The sequence below is a fragment of the Arachis hypogaea genome, chromosome 19, assembly GCF_003086295.3.
Source record: "Arachis hypogaea cultivar Tifrunner chromosome 19, arahy.Tifrunner.gnm2.J5K5, whole genome shotgun sequence".
NCBI classification, from domain to species: domain Eukaryota; kingdom Viridiplantae; phylum Streptophyta; class Magnoliopsida; order Fabales; family Fabaceae; genus Arachis; species Arachis hypogaea.
The window spans coordinates 103,137,884-103,143,038 of NC_092054.1; the positions used below are offsets into that span (position 1 = coordinate 103,137,884).

General features: G+C 37.6%; 1 non-coding gene across 1 annotated transcript; it reads left to right on the forward strand.

Annotated features, from left to right (window-relative positions):
- The first annotated feature begins 3,176 nt into the window (after positions 1-3,176).
- Positions 3,177-3,284, forward strand: LOC112781489 (small nucleolar RNA R71). The gene has a single exon (XR_003192265.1). It is a non-coding gene; the product is annotated as a small nucleolar RNA R71 (small nucleolar RNA).
- The last annotated feature ends 1,871 nt before the right edge of the window (positions 3,285-5,155 follow it).

Here is a 5,155-nt window from a genome sequence, read left to right on the forward strand (position 1 = left end):
GGTCAAGCCTTCTTAGTTGAACTAGATTGCCTCTTGAGTCTCTCTTCCATTGAGCTCCTTCCACACAAATGTCCCTAAGGACTTGGTCCAACCTTTGATCAAAGTTGACCCTTCTAGTGAAAGGATGAGGATCTCCTCTCATCATTGGCAAGTTAAATGCCAACCTCATATTTTCCGGACTGAAATCTAAGTAATTCTCCCAAACCATTGTGAGCCAATTCTTTGGGTTTGGGTTCATACTTTGATCATGGTTCTTAGTGATCCATGCATTGGCATAGAACTCTTGAACCATTAAGATTTCGACTTGCTGGATTTGGTTGGTGAGAGCTTTCTAACCTCTTCTTTGAATCTCACATCGGATCTCCGGATATTCACTCTTTTTGAGCATGAAGGGGACTTCGAGAATCATCCTTTTCTTGGCCACAACTTCATAGAAGTGGTCTTAATGGACTTTTGAGATGAATCTCTCCATCTCCTATGACTTGGAGGTGGAAGCAATTTCCTTCCCTTTCCTATTTCTAGAGGTTTCTCCGGCCTTAGGTGCCATTAATGGTTATGGAAAAACAAAAAAGCAGAGCTTTTTCCATATCAAACTTAAAAGGTTTGCTCATTCTCGAGCAAAAGAAGAAAGAAAGGAGTAGAAGAAGAAGAAATGGAGGAGATTGAGGGGAGGGGTGAATTCGGCCAAGGGGGAAAGAATTGTTTGTGATGTGTGAAAGTGAAGGCAGTGAGGAGGGGTATTTATAGGGTAGGAGAGAGAAGGAATCCGTGTGAGAATGGGTGGGTTTGGGAGGGAAATGGTTTGAATTTGAATGGTGAGGTAGGTGGGGTTTATGATGGATGGATGTGAGTGGTGAATAGGATATGGGGAAGAGGGTAGGATTTGATAGGTGAATGGTGTTTGGGGAAGAGGTACTGATGTGATTGGTCAAGGGTATTTGGGGAAGAGTGTTATGGAAAGGTGTGAAGAGGAGAGAAGAAAAGGTGGGATAGGTAGGGATCCTGTGGGGTACGGTCCACAGATCCTGAGGTGTCAAGGAATTCTGCTCCCTACACCATTCTGGCGTTCAAACGCCCTCTGTATACCAATTCTGGCGTTAAACACCAGCTTTGCTATCTTTCCTGGCGTTAAACGCCAGTCTGCTGCCCCTTTCTGGCGTTTAATGCTAGCCAGACACCCTTTTCTGGCGTTAAATGCCAGACACCCTTTTCTGGCATTAAATGCCAGACACCCTTTTCTGGCATTAAACGCCCAGAGTGCTGTCTGTTCTAGCGTTTAACACCCAGAATGCTGCCAGAATGGGCGTTAAACGCCCATTCTACTATCCTTACTGGTGTTTAAACGCCAGTAAGCCTGTCCTCTAGGGTGTGCTATTTTTGATGCTGTTTTTAATTTTGCTTTAATTCTGCTGCTGTTTTTATGACTTCACATGATCATCAACCTAAAGAAAACGTAAAATGACAATGGAATATAAATAAATATAATTAAATAATATTGGTTGCCTCCCAATAAGCGCTTCTTTAATGTCAATAGCTTGACAGTGAGCTCTTAGAGAGCTTCACAAAGACTCAGAGCTTGATGGTGGCCTCCAAACACCAAACTTAGAAGTTGAGTGTGGGGACTCTGTTTTACTCTGTATTGAGAGAAGCTTTTCATGCTTCCTCTCCATGGTTACAGAAGAAGACCCTTGAGCCTTAAACACAAGGTAGTCCTCATTCAGTTGCAGGACTAACTCTCTTTTGTCTATATCAAGCACAGCTCTTGCTGTGGCTAGGAAGGATCTTCCAAGGATGATGGATTCATCTTCATCCTTTCCAGTGTCTAGGATTATGAAATCAGCAGGGATGTAAAAGCCTTCAGCCTTCACTAAGACATCCTCTACAAGTCCATAAGCCTGTTTCATTGATTTGTCTGCCATCTCTAGTGAGATTCTTGCAACTTGTATCTCAAAGATCCCTAGTTTCTCCATTACAGAGAGTGGCATGAGGTTTATACCTGATCCCAGGTCACACAGAGCCTTCTTAAAGGTCATGGTGGCTATGATACAGGGTATTAAGAACTTTTCGGGATCCGGTTTATTCTGAGGTAATTTCAGTTGAACTAAAGCATTCAGTTCATTGATGAGCAATGGAGGTTCATCCTCCCAAGTCTCATTACCAATTAACCTGGCATTCGGCTTCATGATTGCTCCTAGATACTGAGCTATTTGCTCAACAATATCTTCATCTTCTTCAGAGGAAGAATACTCATCAGAGCTCATGAATGGCAACAGTAAGTTCAGTGGAATCTCTATGGTCTCTCTATGAGCCTCAGATTCCTTTGGTTCCTCAATAGGGAACTTCTTAGTGGCCAGTGGACGTCCAGTGAGGTCTTCCTCACTGAAAATCACTGCCTTTGGACTCTTTCTAGGTTCGGCCATGTCGGGTATATTGATGGCCTATTTTGGATTCTCTTCTGTATTGCTTGGGAAAGTACTAGGAGGAGTTTCAGTCACTCTTTTACTCAGTTGACCCACTTGTGCCTCCAAATTTCTGATGGAGGACCTTGTTTTAGTCATAAAACCGAGAGTGGTCTTAGATAGATCAGAAACTATGGTTGCTAAGTCAGAAAGGCTCTGCTTAGAATTCTCTGTCTGTTGCTCAGAAGATGATGGAAAAGGCTTACTATTGCCAAATCTATTTCTCCCACCATTATTATTGAAGCCTTGATTAGGCTTCTGTTGATCCTTCAATGAGAAATTTGGGTGATTTCTCCATGAAGAATTATAAGTGTTTCCATAGGATTCACCCATGTAATTCACCTCTTCCATTGCAGGATTCTCAGGGTCATAAGCTTCTCCTTCAAAGGAGGCTTCTTTAGTACTGCTGGATGCAGCTTGCATTCCAGTCAGATTCTAAAAAATCATATTGACTTGCTGAGTCAATATTTTATTCTGAGCCAATATGGCATTCAGAGTATCAATCTCAAGAACTCCTTTCTTCTGAGTCATCCCATTATTCATAGGATTTCTTTCAGAGGTATACATGAACTGGTTATTTGCAACCATTTCAATGAGTTCCTGGGCTTCTGCAGACATCTTCTTCAGATGAAGAGATCCACCAGCAGAGTGGTCCAATGACCTCTTGGACGATTCAGACAGACCATCATAGAATATACATAGGATGCTCCATTATGAAAGCATATCAGAAGGACACCTTCTGATCAATTGCTTGTATCTTTCCCAAGCTTCATAGAGGGAGTCACCTTCCCTCTGTCTGAAGGTTTAGACTTCTACTCTAAGCTTGCTCAACTTTTGAGGTGGAAATAATTTGGCCACGAAAGCATTGACTAACTTTTCCTAAGAGTTTAGGCTTTCTTTAGGTTGTGAGTTCAACCATATCCTAGCTCTGTCTCTTACAGCAAAAGGGAAAAGCATAAGTCTGTAGACCTTAGGATTAACCCCATTGGTCTTAACAGTGTCACAGATTTGCAAGAATTCAGCTAAGAACTGATGAGGATCTTCCAATGGAAGCCCATGAAACTTGCAATTCTGCTGCATTAGAGAAACTAATTGAGGCTTAAGCTCAAATTTGTTTGCTCCAATTGCAGGAATTGAGATGCTTCTTTCATAGAAGTCAGAAGTTGGTGCAGTAAAGTCATCAAGTACCTTCCTTGCATCTCCACCATTGTTGTTATTTTCGGCTGCCATTACTTCTTCTTTTTCGAAAATTTCTGTTAGGTCCTCTCCAGAGTGTTGTGCTTTAGCTTCTCTTAGCTTCCTCTTTAGAGTCCTTTCAGGTTCAGGATAAGCTTCAACAAGAATATTCTTATCCTTGTTCCTGCTCATATGAAAAAGAAGAGAACAGAGAAGAAGAGGAATCCTCTATGTCATAGTATAGAGATTCCTTTATGTGAGTAGAAGAATAGAAGAATGATGTAGAGATAGAATGAAAAGAATTCGAACACAAAGAGTGGGAGATGGTTCGAATTATAAGAAGAAGAGAAGTGTTAGTAATTAAATAAAATAAATAGAAAGAGATGAGAGAGGGAAGAAATTCGAATATTAATTTAAAAGAAAAGAAAAATATTTTTGTTTTTATTTTAGTTATTGGTTAGAATTCGAAAATTAAGAGAAATAAAATAAAATTAGAATTTAAAACAATTAGTTAATTAAAAAGAATTTTGAAAAAAATGGTTAGTGATTTTCGAAATTAATGAGAGAAAGAAGTAGTTAGGTGGTTTTGAAAAAGATAAAAAATAGTAAACTTTTTTTAAAATCAAACAAAAAGTCAAGTAGTTAATTGAAAAAGATTTGAAAATAATTTTTTAAAAGATAAGAAGTTAGAAAAAGATTTTGAAATTAAATTTTGAAAAAGATATGATTGAAATCTATTTTGAAAAAGATTTGAAAAGGAAATTAAAAAGATTTAATTTTTAAAATTAAAGTTGATTACTTGACTAACAAGAAACTAAAAGATATGATTCTAGAATTTAAAGATTGATCCTTTCTTAATAGGCAAGTAACAACTTGACATTTTTGAATCTAAACATTAATTGTTAGTAATAATTTCGAAAATTTGAAATAAAATTAACGAAAAGAATTTGAAAATCAATTTTAAAATTTTTTAAAATATTAGGAATAAAAATGAAAAAGATTTGATTTTTGAAAAAGATTTGACAAGATAAAATTTTTAAATTGAAATTTTGACTTGACTAACAAGAAACAACTAAATTTTAAAAATTTTTTGACTAAGTCAACCCAGAATTTCAAAATTTATGAAGACAATAAGGGAAAGATATTATTTTTTATTTTTGAATTTTTAATGAGGAGAGAGAAAAATAACAAAATAACACAAAACATAAAAATTTAAGATCAAACAAAAAAATGCATGAGTAAGGGTCGATCCCACGGAGATTGTCGGCTTGAAGCAAGCTATGGTCATCTTGTAAATCTCAGTCAGGCGGATTCAAATGGTTATGAGGTTTTGATAATTAAAAGATAAATAAAACATAAAATAGGATAGAGATACTTATGTGATTCATTGGTGCGAATTTCAGATAAGCATTTGGAGATGCTTTGTTGCTTCTGAACCTCTGCTTTCCTATTGTCTTCTTCCAACCAAGCGTGCTCCTTTCCATGGCAAGCTGTAAGATCCTCTTGGATGAAAAATACCA